Here is a 17,996-nt window from a genome sequence, read left to right on the forward strand (position 1 = left end):
AGAAATGGAGTTACGTCGTTTTATAAGTATAACCCACGATTATAATAATTATAACATGTTACGTAGCGTAGTGACGTGCTCTAAGACGGTAGCCAGTGAAAAAGAAAGTAACAGTATGTAAAAATTCTCATTAGTATGTAGTTTTATAAGAACATAGTGTAATGTAGTAAATTAATGTTGTGCCATCGTATTTTGTCGGAAAGTTCAAAGTCAAAGTCAAAGTCAAAATAATCTTAGTTCAATTTAGGCTATAACAAGCACTTATGAATGTCAAAAAAATCTACCACCTGTTCGGAAAAACCTCTGCTGAGAAGAATCCGGCAAGAAACTCAACGAGGTATATATTTTTTTAAAACAGATTTTACAATATTATTATACATCACAAGTATTTAACACAACTTCATTTTTAACACAGCAGGTTCGCTATTTGAAGGGATCGCTAATGCGGATCGGAATTATTTCCAAATATCTGTCCATGATATAATCGTATAGTTCGTATTTAACTTGCATTCTCAACTAGCTTACTGAATTAAGATTGCAACTAATTAGACTGTAACTTGTATAAAAATAGCGTGATAAGTCCCGTATATGGTATTTTGACTATGAATTAAGATTGTTTTTGGAGTATTTTTGTATTTTTTATTTCAACTCCAAATTTTGTTGTTTTTTCGGTCATCCCGTGAATCCACAGAAATACCAGAAAAAGAGACCAGCGCTGGGAATCGAACCCAGGTCCTCAGCATTCCGTGCTGCGTGCTGTACCCCTACACCACACTTGACTGGCTGGTCTTTTTTCTAGTTTTTCTGTGCATCCATGCTTCAGTTTATATTCCGATATAGCTTACTTAATCTAATTGAGAAAGAAAGATAAACACAGTACGATTACTTGGAGTTAACGCTTGACAGATGGGCGTGCCTTCAGTCAATTTAAACTTTGACGTCATACAAATAAAATAATTTTTTACATAATCTGTAAACGCGGGTAGCGGTATACTAAAAATGGCTTTATTTGTATGTTGTCAAAGTTGGAAATTGACTGAAGGCACGCCCATCTGTCAAGTGTTAACTTCTGTACGAACTTTTTCGACGAAATACGACGGCAAAACATTATTCACTGCATCTACATAGATTACTACTAGCCGTTACCCGCGAGTCCGTTCGCGTAGAATTCGTTTATCGCTATCCCGCGGGAACGCGGGGTGAGGTTGGAGGAGCGGTGCCTCCTGACACAGGCTTTTTCAAGCTTACAAGGAGGTCCTTGCCACTGTAAGGTCTATTTACCTAACAAAGAAAACATTTTTCCTTTTTATTTTTTCATTTTTCAACTATGTAATTTCGCAAGTGGCGAGTCGTCTCGTCATTCATTATTGCGTTGTAAGGGCCTAAGCTAGCCGGCGCGGGTGCATCGCGGGTGCAGATCAGCCAAATAAGTGGTCTATCAATTTTTAAACAAGTTCCTATGAAATGAATGTGTCGCTAAAGTCGAACTTTCAAGTTAACAGACACGTCTATTGGCATTATTGATTTATGACATGCAAACGATTTTCAACTTTAGGGTGGTAGACCACATATTTGGCTGTTAGTACAATCCTGCGCACGCGACGCGCGCAGTTAGCGCTGCTCATACTGTTGTTCAACAGACGGCCACCCGCTCCGTGCTAACCGCGTCAGCTAAGGCCCCAAGTGGAACGCCTTTATTAAACAGTGGACATCTTCCGGCTGATGATTCGTAACATTGTAGTTTAGTTACTAACAATACCTACCAACCAACCACAAAAAACTAAACATTACAAATTAATTACCCAGTTATTCATACAGCGTTATCTTTGCAATGACGTCATTTGTGTACAGACCCTGAATCTTGGTTAAAGTTTACTATTAAATTATGCACATTATTTACTACATAATTTTTTCTGTGTGTTCTGTTTAGTATTCTTGTCGCTTAGGGTTCCGCAAACCCATCTTAAAACACAATTAAAACCGCTAGAGCTACAGGACTGTAACTTTCAATTTTCAATGTTTATTTATACGTACATATAGCCATAGTATTGGCATTTTAAACAGGCCCAGGTTCACAACGAACTGCGAAGAGAGCAAGGCTCGGAGTTCCTTTCCGTGGCGGAACCACCGGCATAGCTAGAAGAATATGCAAGCTGAAGTGGCAATGGGCGGTCACAACGCTCGAAGAACAGATACAAGAAACCATTGATCTTTATAACGAGGCCATCAATAAATAACGCCACACCAATACTGACCGTTTTCAGCAACCCCCCGATATGTATAAATTTTTCCGTGTCACAAAGCCGACCCCCCTCTCTATTATTTATTTATTTTAGGGATAATAAACAATTATACATAATATATTACAATGTAAGTTACAATAAAGTCATTAGACATTATCCACAGAGTACTGTGAAACTATAATCGGTTGTCAAACATCGGACTGCTGTACATTTAGACTCAGTTAAATTAAATTGATATAGACTACATAACTTAACTTAATTATATATTACATCAAATGATATTGTAACGGATAACTCACGTCTTAAACCGAGTTTAGCTCGACATGTTTCGGGCTATTTCGTAGCCCTTCTTCTCAGGGGCACGCGACTCGGCGGCTGCCGCAACACGCACACTAACAACCCTCCGGTAGTTTCATATATATTATATCGTTTAGAATCTAATAGATACTGATTAACTTTATGCATTCCTTTGATGTAAATTATGCTTTTATGAGAAAATCTTTGAATTTATATATATTATTAATACAAAATTTAGAATAGAGCTTAATTAATTACTAGGGTATTTAATGTTTACAAGGCATCTAGAATTACTTTTCTATATCTAGAGGTGGAATATGTCTACATGGGTATAATGTTGGTTATAGATAGTAAACAGTCGGCGCAGGGGCGCGCGTGCACCGGCCTTGGTGCGGTTGGTGCTTAAATGTGTGACGTTATTACGGAGGACCCCTAAGGCCAGTGGCTCACCTTTGATCCCTAAAAGTTCTTCATTACATAGCCACATCCACAATAAACAATGACGATGATGACCGCATCAGGGATGCAAATAAAAATGACGTAGCAACGAGACTTGAGGTCTGGAACGAGACGCATGAAACTATAGGCTGTGCGTGAAAGGGACAGACGACGGGGATGGTCGCAAATACGAATGACTCTGATGTTATATTAGTCATGGTGATGTCATGCTATCACGGCTTTGCTTAGCCGTGGCGTGGTGTTAGATCGAGCGGGAAGCGATTTTGTACTGCGTTATTTCAGTCCAAATATTTTTGTTCAAGTAAAGGTCTCTACCCATTACACCGTATCGTACCATGGTCGTAATAGCAAGTAGCAACGTGTCATGCAAAAATATATTCTTTGTATTGAAAAGTATTGATTGTATGAGACTGCCCTCTAGGACGTTTCCTAACCAAGCATCGCCGTCGCGTGTCATGTATGCGCTTGACATTCCGTTCCTGACACGTTCCTATTACGGTCATGGCATGATACGGTGTAGTGGGTAGAGACCTTAAGGCCGGGTTGGAAAAACGTGTGTTGAGAAGGATCTGGCAAGAAACTCAATGAGGTATATATTTTTTATTTTTTGAAAGGTTAGAAAAAACTCAATCAGGCGTTAATCCGTTCGTTCGGTTCGGAGGCATTAAACGGAAACAGCTGTCTTGATGTTGGTCGTTCGTTGACATTGACATTGGCCTACTTCGAGATAGCTAACTTCGTATGCAAGGTGGAATTTTCAGACATTGATACCTACCAAATTTGATTCTTGTTCAGTTAATGCTAGAGAATATAATTAAGCTTCCAATTGAGTTAGAGATTTCATTTGAACAAAGTAACATCCTAAATTTTACCAGACTCATTTCAACTTAGCTAATCCTTACCAACATTATATTAACTAATTAAATACTAATCTAATCCTTACTAATATTATAAATGCCGTCTGTCTAAATGTTACCTCCCTACGCTTCAGTTTCTTTGACTGTAGTTGACTGTACTGTGTAAGAAAACGCTTACTCTCATCACAAATACCACAACCAAATTCAATTGAAAGGTCCGCGATGTAAGTAGTCTCAATTCTTAATTAGTTTATCTTTTCCGTGAATTAATTTCGAGTGGTACTCACTTTAGTATCTTGTAGCTTTGGACTTTTTTGTGAAAATCTTTTTTCCTCGTCTTCATTATAAAAGGCTGAATTTCAAGTCAATTCGACCACTGCAACTTTTGACCCAAGCAAAAAACTAGGCAAGCTAAATAAAACTTTATATATAAATGATTTTGTCAATTTTGTAAAAATATCAATTTCACACATGAACTCATAGGTTCGAACCCACGGCCCTGTGCTTGAGAGGCCATAGGTCCCTTCCGTCGCTGAACATGATATTCGCAAAACATCATATTCGCAAAACATGATATTCGCAAAACATGATATTCGCAAAACATGATATTCGCAAAACATGATATTCGCAAAACATGATATTCGCAAAACATGATATTCTCAATACATGATATTCGCAAAACATGATATTCGCAAAACATGATATTCGCATAACATGATATTCGCATAACATGATATTCGCAAAACATGATATTCTCAAAACATCATATTCGCAATACATGATATTCGCAAAACATCATATTTGCAAAACATGATATTCTCAAAATCTTAATTACAATTATCGATAATTATACCCGCCTTATGGACTTTTCTATGTATTTAAGTATTGATATGTACTATATATATATATCGTCTCAAAGTCAAAGTCAAAATATCTTTATTCAATTTAGGCTATAACAAGTACTTATGAATGTCAAAAAAAATCTACCACCGGTTCGGAAAAACCTCTGTTGAGAAGAATCCGGCAAGAAACTCAACGAGGTATATTTTTTTAAACAGATTTACAATGCTATATGTCTAGGTATTTTCCGTCGTGAAAAATAGTATTTCTTAAGATTTTGGCCTTTGTACTCTTTTGTTTTGTTGTTTTCTTTTTGTATTATATGTACAATAAAGTATTTACATACATACATACATACATACATACATTTTGCTACAGCTATCGACCATACCAGGTTTTCATGCTGCATAAGCATGATGAACATAAAAAAATGAAAGAGTAAGTTTTTGAGGCAATTTAATAGCTTATATTATAACCTCAATAAAGATAACTTAAAATAATAAAACTTCATATTTAAAACAAAATCTCAGTTCTTTTGGATTAGTACCGAATCGTCTATGTAGCAAATTGCTCAGTGACGCAAATTAACCATGAAGCGGAATGTCGATTTATGTAAAAATTGATCATTTTGTGAGATGCCTAAATTGTAAAATATACAATTTTCTATAGTACCGAGACACGGGGTTTTTACGATTACAAAGCGGTTTGTAATTACGCCACAGCAAACTTTGGTCAGGGATTGTAACGAATATACTTATCCGAATGGAAAACGGACGAAATTAGTATGTAAAATTAACATATATTGTATGATTTTGTGATAAAAAATCGTGGTAAATTTGTTTTGGGACATCCCATTTGGATGACTTGGCATCATTTCGATTCTTAGTCAATTTACGTTACTGGACATTTTGTTACATAGACAATACCGTTACTAACCCCGGTTTTAAAGACAAATTATTAGTGGCCTCTTAATAACAGCAACCGTTTCAGGCAAACTTGAATGCTAATTTTACACTTTACGTAATCTTCGACTATATTGTTTATTTGTTCGTTTTTCTGTATTGTTTTTTTATTTCTTCTTGTGTCAGGTAAATGAAGAGCGTTTCTTTTCAATTTATTTTTTTGGATCTTGGCTTCTTTCTTAAGCAGTGATATAAATAGAAATAAAGATGGTTTTGATTGGATTTTTGTGTTTATGCGGTGATGCCAGCCCTCGACACCATTGGTAGTTCGGTTTTTCTGATTATAGCAACTTAAAATGTCGGTCGTGATACTACTCATCCATTGCTTATTGAAATAGTCAAGGAATTTATTGGTTGATCGCGGAGCCATTTCAATAATGGAAAAAAGTGCATCGGGAATCAATCTTGGAGGCAACAAAGGCAAGAAAGTGCAAAATTGTGTGATTTTGCGGCATTCTGCATTTTCTTCAATTTCCAATTTCTTACTCATTTTAAAAACAGCATTACAAAAATGGTAGTAACATCCACTGACTTGTATAGACGGAAACACTTCCTTTATAGCTTGCACTACGGCCAGTTCGTAATCACATTTATAAGAACCCAAGTTTAAACCGAACTGTTCTTTAAGTATCGTAAAGAACCTCCTATATGTGGTTTGTCTTTTGTTTGGAAGGAGAGCATAAACTAACGGTACAAAATTTACAGTGTCTTCGTTTCGAGCAATGTCAGCGTGCAGAGTGTACATCTGATAAAATGGTGCAGGCACAACTTTAAAGGTACCATCGCCGTAAAAAATATTTATTTCTTGAAAATATTCTTTTATGTCGTTGCGAGGCAGGGTTGAGAAAATAATAATTCGGTCAGATGAATTGCATTCGTCATACAAAAAGAACTCTTCCACTAAATTTTGTGGCAATTTGATATGTTTCGAATCTGTCCCTTTGGAATTAACAATGTTCAAATATCTGTTTCGGGCTCTATGAAGACTGTCTTTTACCGATTCAAATTTTGGAATTTCATGGTCTTTTAAGTTATGACTGTGAATATTCTTCTCATAAATTTTTTGCACTGACTCAAAATTTTCGCAGACTTCTTTTTTGCAGGTATCGACAATTGCACTTATTTGATTTCGCGTATAGTCAGGAGGGCCACAAGTATGCTTTGCAGGTCTTGCAATTTGATTATTTTTTTTTAAAGTTAGAGATGTACGGCAATCTTGCTGCTTGGAGCAACGCCAATTTGACGTACCTGACTTATTTTGTAAATAAAAATTGTACCTATAACCTCCATGTAACAGGACACGTTTATTTTTTTGGCTTTTTATAAAGGTAATTTCACTGTTATCCATTTTTTACATCACAAGCAAATATTGACAGTACCAAGAGATGACATTGCCTTATATTTATTATTAGTCATAATTAGAAGGAAGTATAACCGGCCTGTTGAATAGTTTTGTATTAAAAAGGAAATCGAATAGGGTATAATTTATGGTTCCGACCACAAGAGTAATTCTGACGTCATTATTACTAGTCAAACTTTAAAAATGGGGTAGTGAGGTAAAATTATCGATAATCGTAATTTAGATTTTGAGAATTTAATTTTTTGCGAATATGATGTTTTGCGAATATGATGTTATGAGAATATCATGTTTTGAGAATATCATGTTTTGAGAATATCATGTTTTGCGAATATCATGTTATGCGAATATCATGTTATGCGAATATCATGTTATGCGAATATCATGTTTTGCGAATATCATGTTTTGCGAATATGATGTTATGAGAATATCATGTTTTGCGAATATCATGTATTGCGAATATCATGTTTTGCGAATATCATGTTTTGCGAATATCATGTTTTGCGAATATGATGTTTTGCGAATATCATGTTCAGCGACGGAAGGCATAGGTCAAACCCAAACCACTAGGCCACCACGTAGCCATATGGTGCAAATAAAACATTGTACAGCGACCTTGTCGTGACACTTATGGCACTATACCGGTCAAGTTCACCAGGCCAATTTTATTAGGGTCGCGTACGATTTCTAAATAAATATAGATGCCCAAATTATTCTAATACATCCGACACGACATAGGCACACGGGTTTACGTGATCTATGGGTGGATTACCGGTTTTTGGCAACGGATTCCGTAGCGTCCAGCTTATTTTGGGTGCAGCCTTTTGTGGTAAAAGTGTTTACGGTTTTTTAATCGTATTTTATGTTTTAAAGCTAGGTCTGACTGGTTGATGGCTTTAGTCTAACATTGACACTACTTCGAGCATAGGGGGCATCTATAAATTACGTTACGCCAATTTTGGGATTTTTGGACCCCCCGGTGTTTAGTATAAAATCATAAATAATTTCGTCGTTTGTCACAAATCTCCAGAAAACATGTCACATAACATAATGCATAATCAATCGCATATTAACTTCCGCCCAGCGTAATAGGACTTATTATAATGTGACATCGAACTCCTTCTCAAGTCACAAAGTTTCAATTTCATAAAACAAAAATTTGACATAAGCCGAAGGAAGATAAAAAAAAATATTTTATAAACTTTTTGTTCCTGGCTGGCGCCTGATTGCCTTGGTCTTAGACGAAGATTTTAATTAATGCTCTAGAGCACGTCACCTAAAGCACAATTACGAAGTTAACGAGCTTGAGCACTGAAAAGAAATGTTATGAATGTTATACATAACAGAACATTTGACACATCAAAAAACACGTGAAGTAATGTAATCCACAGCTTTGGGCTTATAACTTGTAAATTGCATTTTACCTTTTTATCAATATTCCCAGATCTCAAAACTTCTTGGTCTCAAAATAGCTAAATTGCAGAATGCCTAATTTTGTTTTCTTATAACACCGGAATCTTAATATAGCTGAATTTCAAAATACATTAGTCTCATAATATCTAAACTTCAAAATCACTTTCATGGCAAAACAATATATGCTTAAAACAACCAAAAGTTAAAATAGCTAAATTTGTACGTTAAACAGGAACTATAATAAAAGTCAATAATCAACATCTAATTTCTCAAACACCACCCGTGAAAAAAAATTAGGCATTTTGCCTTTTCGGTTTGAGTTGTTTTAATATTTTGTCATTTCTGTCATTCGGTATTTGAATGAATTGTGCATTTCAATCTTTAGGTATTTAGAGAATATGACATTTTAAGTCGAAGTCATAATGAATTTCGTTCATTTTAATACAAGAGACAATTTGACATTTTAGGTATTATGAGCCCATGGTAATTTGAAAATTAGGGGTATTAGTGAATAAGGTATTATGAAATTTAGTGGTTTTAAGCCTAAAGCAATCCACATTATAAAAGATGAAGCGATGGCCGTAGCTCTCACAAATTTGTCTTCAACGAATTTAACCACGCAAAGCACGTGTAGTACGTAATTCTTTAGATAATATATTCACATGGAATTCCATTCGTGTCTATCTGTGTAGTTGTTATCTGTAGATACCGTTAGTGTCTTGAAAGGTAGGTTATATTATTTGTTTTGCTGCTTAAACTAAATATGCCACACATTATGTGATGCTTTTTAGCACAGCAAAGTTTATGGTCATTTTATACTCTGTGTTTTTGTTGATTTCCGTTAACTTCAGCAGACGGCCATGACATCATTGACAGAAACTACCCTGGTAATTAACATGGGCAAAAAAAATTTTAATTACTTTTTTTTTTTTCGTTTTTTCATGCATATTATAACTTTAGTCAATTGTTATAGGTCAAATTATATAATTTAAGAGAGATATTATAAAAACTCACTTTTTTTTACCTTCTTTTATTAAATATGTGTAAATTAAAAACGCTTTAGTTAAGGACATAAAAAAGTCATAAATAACCTTTACACTGTTTTACTGGATATTAAACAGTAAGAGTTAAATTAACTTCATTTGAAATGTTGAAAGTTTTCTAAAAGTGAATGGAAATCAAAAACAACACGGTGTACAACAAAATGTTCTTTTTGATTGAATAAATATATTATTAATCATTAGTTAGCGTTAATAGAGTAATTTCATTACTGACAATTGTATATTGTACGGGTCCCGAGTCACGAATTCGCACCTCACCAGTTTTACATTATTAATGATTCTAAAGGCTTTTAGAAAGTTAAATGAGACAGTTAAGTTAAATAATTGAAATCTAAGGGCCTGTTTCACCGTCTCTGTTTGTTTTGTCCGAATAAACAAAGACGGCATTACTTTTTATCTGACACTCCAGAATATTTCAGTAGCGGTAGGTAGGTTCGATTCAGCACTCACTCGCGTACAGTTTTACATCGTAATTTTTGATTCAAAAATTAATCTCTTCTCTGTCGCGTTTCAATACACAATACGTGTTACTGACACTTAAAGTTAGTCGCCAAGTGGTGAAACAGGCCCTAAGTAGACCGTATTATTGAAAACGTATTTTTTTTGCCTCAGCAGGGCTACCACGAAACTCGAAACTCGAAGTTCGTGTCGTGCGGTCCCTCTGACACTTATACTATTTAATACGAGAGCGAGAGGAATGGTACGATACGAACTTCGAGTTTAGAGTTTCGTAGTAGCCTTGCAGTTCAGGGTTCGATTGAAATCAAGTGATTTTGTGATTTTTTTCAATAAAAATCATTGATTAAATAAAATTGTTCTATTTCACATAAAAAATTAAATTTTTAAAAAAAGAATGAGAGCTATATGTACGTACTCGTACATCCATGTTAATCTGATCACATTGTGTTAGAATGATTATAATATTTAAATAGGAACAGCAACTTTCAAGCTTTTTCCGTTCCTAATCTGTTCCTGACTTCAGAATGGTACATTTTTAAAGGTGAAAAATAACTGTCTCAAATTTGGGTATTTTTTCAAAAAATCGAAAAATACCACGATTTTTTGAAGGAACAAAAAATCAATGAGATTTTAAACTCGTGATTTTCACTCATAGTTAAACTACCACAAACGGGACTTATCACGCTAAAACACACGAGTAATGTTTACCTCGACATTTCAACCACATTACAGTGGTCGTGGTCCTATGACTAACAACGTATCAAAATATATTCTTTCTTTGTATTGAAAAGTATGAGACTATGTTCACCCTAGCACGTTCCGTAGCCAACCGTCGCCGTCGCGTGTCATGTATGCGCTTGACGTTCCGTTTCTGATACGTTCCTATGACGGTCATAGCATGATACTGTGTAATGTGTAGAGACCTTAAGAGGGATAGAGAGAGTTGGATGGGCTATGCTAGAGGTGGAATCAGAAATGAGGTACTTACATAGAAGAACGAGGGTCACCCCGGTCACCGACAGAACTCGAGACAAGTCTTTTTTTTTTTAATTAATGGCCTGTAGTGTGACTTTTTTACAAGCTTTTATTTAGTTTTAATTGTCCCGTTGTCTGTCTGTAATCAAATCTTGCAAGTTAAATTCGACCAACTTCCAGTAGTTGGATTGACTGGAAATTTGGTATACTTATGTAAATTGCGTGACGTCTCTAATTTTTTCTCTCTTCTTCTATTTGTTTTTACTGTGTTTTGATGTGATGTAGTGTGTAGGAATGGGCCGAAATTCGTTTTACATTCGGTTTAACCGAATTTGGGCAGCTTGAGCCGAACTTCGGCATTCGGCACCAGAAAAAAGAACCTACTTGTACTATTTCCACTGAAATTAATAAAAAGCATGTCAGTCATACATATCAGTAAAATATGCAACAAAAATTAAATAAACTTAGATAGAACCTATTCTTTTAATAAATATTGTATACCTATTCTTTTCTTTACCTATTATTTTAATAATAAATTTTAATAAATAGACTTTATTGAATTCGTCAATTGAATTAAAAGAAAGTTTGGTTCACAATTTCACAAAGTAAACATTGAGAAAAATTAAGCATTTTTCATCATTAAACCGTGTTTTTAACAATCATATTTAACAATCTCTTCTTATCTATTTACTCGTATTTAAAATTTACTAAAGGCAGGGTAATCAACCGAAGTTCGGCCGAAATTCGGGCGAATTTTTAATTTTTACCGAATATTCGGCCGAAGTTCGTAATCCGTTCAATCAAACCATATTCGGCCTATCTCTAGTAGTGTGTGTTTTTTATGTCAATAAATGTTGTGAGTTTGAGTTTGTAATGAGCAGAGACCTTTAAGCTGCGTGGTAAGATTACTCTAAATAAGGAACTCCGAGCAACTAATAAAACAGAGTGTTAACGGCGTACGCAAACAGACCGTCATTTTATTTATTATTATTGCCGTTGGCAACGCTGATAATTAGCTTCCGTTGCTCATAAATTGATTAGTCCGTGTTTATTTTTAGCTGTTTGTTGATAAAATAACCGTTACATATTTAGGCAATGGAATGAGAGGAATTGATGGCCGCGTTCGATTGTATTTTCATCCAAAACAATGCCGCCAATTTTTCGGGACTCTCTTTCAGTTTGAGTTCCAAAAGCTCGACGTCGACACCGTTAGGTAGTTAAAGATATAATTTATTAAATATTTAACGTTTGCTTAAATTTGTCGTAATATATCGGTAAATAGTAAAAGAGGTTTAAGTGTACGTACCATCAGCCAAATAAGTGGTCTACATTCGGAGGAAGCGTTGAGGGATACATAATTATTGCATTTTAAACGAGTCGTTGATAATGTAAGGTTTTGTTGCTACTCGAAATGTCGGCTCTCTATCGTTTGCCCGAATTTCATACGCCCGAATGTATCGTTTTCTAGAATTTCATTTGCCATAAAGTAATTTATTTCTGAAATAGGTAGTAATTTCTTCAGAGTTGATATTAAACTAACTAACCTAACCTACTGCATTCTATATGATGACATATAAAAAAATCCTGAAAACAGCACGGATCTATATATTTTATGGCAAACGTTGGTATAGCAAGTGAAATTCACTAACCAAGGGTAATTAATTAATTATGGCACGCGAAAAGTTTACGTCATTTTGTAAGATTAACATGGATATCAGTCTTTATTTATCCTACTTCCTACTAATATTATAAATGTGAAAGTTTGTGAAGATGTTTGGATGTTTGTTATTCAATCACGCAATAACAGCTGAGCAGATTTACATGAAACTTGGCGTAGAGATAGACAAAGATCTGCATTGAGACATAAGATACTTGATATCCCGGTAATGCGTTCCCGTGGGATAATATTTTAAGTTGAATGGTGGCCATACACGTTACGGTTTACCGGAGAGGTCTCCCTGTGCAGAGCGACCGGAGCATGTATGCCGACCGACCTGTGCAGTTTTTTTGACCTGCGCAGTGATTTTGCTCCGGTCGCACCGTACGGTGAACCTGTGCGTGTGTCCACACAATGTGTGTACGCACAAGTTACCTGTGCAGGCAAACCGCACAGGTAACTTGTGCGGTGGACCGTAACGTGTATGGCCGGCTAAGGGCGCTGTCCAAGAACGGTGACGTACCGTACCTCGCGGCCTCGGCTCTCAGGGTGACGTGGCAACTTCGTTTGCAATCAACAGATGGCGTTGTGCGAGCAAACGTTGTCCTTTCAAATTGTTACCGAAACCTTTTTTTTTCAAGCCAAACTAAGTCATTTATTTATTGCGTTGCCAAAATTATAAATTATATAATTTACAATAGTTCAGTCAAGACGGCATTAAGCTATTTCAAATGCGGGCGAAGCCGCGGGTTAAGGCTAGTCTTTAATAAAAATAAAATTTTAACAAACTTTATGTGCTAAACTTATTATTAAAAGGGACAGATTAAATAACACACATTACCCTGAACCAAAGAGCATATAACCACTACGTTTTACCCTGAACTAGGAAAATTCCTGTTTCAGTTGTAGATGAGATGTCGAAAGGCTTATGGTTGACTATACCATCCCTCTTACTCTCCTACCATAAGCGTAAGCGAAACGGCACGATATAAGCTCTAATTTCAAACGGCCAGGATGATCGCCAGTATTACGTATCTCAAGCAATTACATACGATTAACTTTCCACGGCCGGCAGCCGTCGCGTGCGCACATGCGACGCCCTGAGGTCCGGGGGGGAAAGTGACAACTGCTTTTTTGCCTAGAGATATGCTAAACTGCGTAACTGAAGATGTGTAAGATCATCATCATCATCTCAGCCGTAGGACGTCCACTGTTGGACATAGGCCTCCCCCATAGACCTCCAGTCGCTTCGGTTGAAAGCGGCCTGCATCCACCGTGAACCCGCGGCTTTAACCAGGTCATCCGTCCATCTCGTTGGTGGACGTCCTACGCTGCGCTTGCCAATCCGCTGTCTCCACTCGAGAACTTAACGTCCAAACGGCTATCTGCGTGCTATATGGCCTGCCCATTGCCACTTCAACGAGCTAATTCGCTTGGCTATGTCGGTGACCCTTGTTCTTCTACGTATCTCCTCATTTCTGATTCGATCCCGTAGAGAAACCCCAAGCATATCTCTCTCCATAGCTCGCTGAGCAATTCTGAGCCTATTTATAAGGCCTATAGTGAAGCACCACGTCTCGGATCCATATGTCATCCATCACTGGCAACACACATAATATGTAAGATATCCACGGATAACTTGCAAATCCTATTAGATCAATCAATTTTTAAGTATGTAGCTTGTTGTTAATACCATCTTTGCCAGCAGGGCACACGAGACCTATGCTCCCCGAAAGGCCGATGTATTATATTTTCCATTAACGTCTATTACCTTACGGCACTAGGCTAGCTGTTCGGAACAAAACGCTCGGCGCATCAATCCATACTAATATTATAATGTGAAAGTGTGTGGTTTTGTATGTTTGTCCGTCTTTCACGTCGAAACGGAGCGACGGATCGACGTGATTTTTGGCATAGAGATAGTTTATAGGCCAGAGAGTGACATAGGCTACTTTTTATCCCGGAAAAATCCCGAGGGAACAGCGCGCGATAACCGAATTCCACGCGGACGAAGCCGCGGACAAAAGCTAGTCATCAATATTACTCTGACACAACCCCTGTCACGGACGTCAACAAACTATTCACACTAACCGATGACGCAGCAACTGTTTTCCAACTCGAACACTATCCCGGTTATATTATGGTCACTATCATTGTCACGAATTTATTGTTAACTAGATTAAATTCGGAGTTTGACCCTCGTATAAAAAAAAAACATGGACATTTGGTGCCATGAATCAGTTCTCTATCCGCACTGGACCCCCGTGGGAACTACGGCGCAAGCCCTCTCATTCTAAGAGGAGGCCTGTACCCTACAGTAGGACGGTTACAGCCACTTCAGATCGCCTAGTTTACTATTTTAAAATAGCCTAACAAAAGATATCAAAGGCGTAAGTAAACTACGCTTTTATGACCTACAAACTGCAAATAGCTTTGTTTATAATTTATTATGACGACGCTGGCGAATTATCAGGCACTGGCTGCCTCTCAAGGTCCCACACTTACATTTTTGACGTACGTCATTATTAAATGCGATAGTTTACGCATGCGTGTTATATACTTCGTTTTTTTAGCACTAGAAAGAACTTAAGCTCTCATGAGTCAGGCTTGAAGGCTACAATTTTATGGATTTTGTGGTATAGATGGAAATAGTCCGCCGTTAGAAAAAGAGCCCCGATTGGCTAAGTGTACCTTTGGGAAGTGCACTTTTTGAAATAGTGCAACTTTCGAAAGTGTGACCCAATGAGGGCTATCGCGTATGAATTCGCCACTAGAGGCGCTAGTGTAGCGTGAGGTCTCCGAAATGTCAAATCTCATAGTTTTGGGTGAGCTACTACGGGTTTATTTATAATTAGAATAATTTTACGAATATTTTGCAATATCTGAAATTAATTATGGCAAATATGCGTTCCGGGGCAATGAATGTCTGTGTTTGAGACAGTTTTGTCTTTCGGAAACCTTTGTCCTCCCTTTTTTCCGAACAAAACGGGGACTATGCAACACTGTGGCATGCTCGATATTTTTATGGTACGGTTTTAAGGTGTATTCAATATGATTTTAATCTAAAATTTGTTTCTACCCCGTAATAACAGACTTTCAAAGCCATACTTAAAAACCACACGCAACAGTGCGCCATCTAGTGAGACAAAAAACGATAGCCCTCATTGGGAAAGTGTACCTTTTGGGAGCGTACATTTAGCGGGAAAGTGTACGTTTAGGGAGTGAGTTGTTCAAGCCTGACCCAATAAAAATTAAATTAAACGGTTCAACGCCCGAAAGTCGGACGGTCCGACAATTTTTTAGCTTTTATTTAGTTTCACCTGTCCCGTTCTGTCTGTCTGTCTATCTGTAATACGATCTTGCAAGTTAAATTCGACCAACTTCCAGTAGTTGGACTGACTTGAAATTTGGTATGCTTATGTAAATTGAGTGACAATACAATAATCTGGTACTGACATCCTGGTAGTCCGGCCAGGATCGTCTCCGCAGGACGGAACTCATCAACGGTTAAACTATAAATTCAAATGTAATTTGGGTGGCAATACAAACACAGTCAGTAAAAAAGCTTGTATTAAAAATGAAATTTTTAACAAAAACTTATTTCGATACTTTCGATAGTGATGATGTTAAGCAGAGTAACAGTACAGTAATGCCAACATTGACCCGAGTGCGCGAAGGTAACACGCATATTAGCATAACTAAATTGGCACGCATTTCTCATCCAAGGCGACGCGAAGGTCCCTTTTCGCGTTCACATTCCTTTTTCTAATTTAAATTTCGAAAATCTTTCATCAAAACAATATGCTAAGGTCCCTTGTCAATATAATCATGACCAAAAAGGTCTTTGAAAAATATTTATAGGTTTGCTATGAATCCATACTAATATTATAAATGCGAAAGTGTGTGTTTGACTGTCTTTCACGTCGAAACGGAGCGACGGATCGACGTGATTTATGGCGTAGAGATAGTTTATGGGCCAGAGAGTGACATAGGCTACTTCTTAACCCGAAAAAATGCACAGTTCCCAAGGGAAGAGCGCGCGATAACCGAATTCCACGCGGGTGAAGCCGTGGGCAAAAGCTAGTATTTTTATATTTACGGCCAACGACGTCGAAGCAAACCGAGAAGATAGCGGGATGATTTGAACACGTACGCAAAGGACTGCCCTGACGTAGCATCAGAACGGGAGTTGTAGAGGTCAGGAGGGGAGGCCTTTACCCACCAGTGGAACACTATTATAGGCTACTTAAAAAAATATCTTAGAAATAAAATTCGAAACTTACTACGCTTATTTTGTCGTGGAATTTACTTGATTCGCATGTCACGTGGTCAAAAACCGCGGCGGTTTAGCCCTAGCGCGGCCTGGGTCATAGTTTATTTTAGTTTGAATTTGAGTTTACATAGTACTGGCTTGACACAACGAAAATAGAAGATGGCTAACATATAGGCTACTTTTTATCCGAAATAACAATAAAAAACTCGAAACAACAACCGCTGGACTTAAGAGTCATGAAATTTAGGATGTCGGTAGCTGGACGCCTGAAATAACACATGGCTACTTTTTATGTATTAAATAAAACAAATGGGATTTAATGTTATTTAATGAATATATAAGAAAAAACTGTATTAAAACTATTGCATGCCTTTAAGGTGAAATAAATGTGCCTAATGTTTATATTTAAGACCTTTTTTTTGTATTATTATTATTTCAAGCAATAAATAAATTATGATTATGATTATTCCGATTTATTATCACATTAATTAGCGAATTCCCGCGACGCATCTCAATACCGCCGCCGACCTGAAGTTAACAAGCGCATCATATAATTCGAGAATTTAGACTGCATTAGTGACACATTGTTTAATTTTCCGATCAAATAGGTCACCATAACCAGAGGTACCATGGAACTGCGGCTATCTATTATCAGGTAAGCGATAACAGATCTTATACTTGAGATTAACCGCTTATCGTCACGTGAGACGTATGTACGTACAGCGTACAGATTAGCACGGTCACAGCTAGTTCACTTCACACGTCGAAAAAACGCTGCGGCCGCATATAAACCAGGTGTCTTTAAATTAATCCGGAGTATTAAACGAAATTTTTTGCACTGATTCTACTCAAGAATCAATGACCGAATTTGAGTGTCGAAACGGAGGATGAAATCTCTGTATTTTTTAAAACTACTATAAATTAAAAAAATATTATAAGGTTACTTTAGGTTTACTCGTAGATTAGTTATTTAATAAATATACTTGTTATGGTAAATGTTTAGTTTGTTTAGTTGTGCGCGTGTTTTACGTTGACGTAACGCTTTTATTTTTGTGTGGTGTAGAAATGCTACAAATTTTGACAAAAGTGTCAGACGCGTGCTGTACGTATACGTATTACTTCGTCCTTCTCTTTGGTAGTTCA

The sequence above is a fragment of the Choristoneura fumiferana genome, chromosome 15, assembly GCF_025370935.1.
Source record: "Choristoneura fumiferana chromosome 15, NRCan_CFum_1, whole genome shotgun sequence".
NCBI classification, from domain to species: Eukaryota; Metazoa; Arthropoda; class Insecta; order Lepidoptera; family Tortricidae; genus Choristoneura; species Choristoneura fumiferana.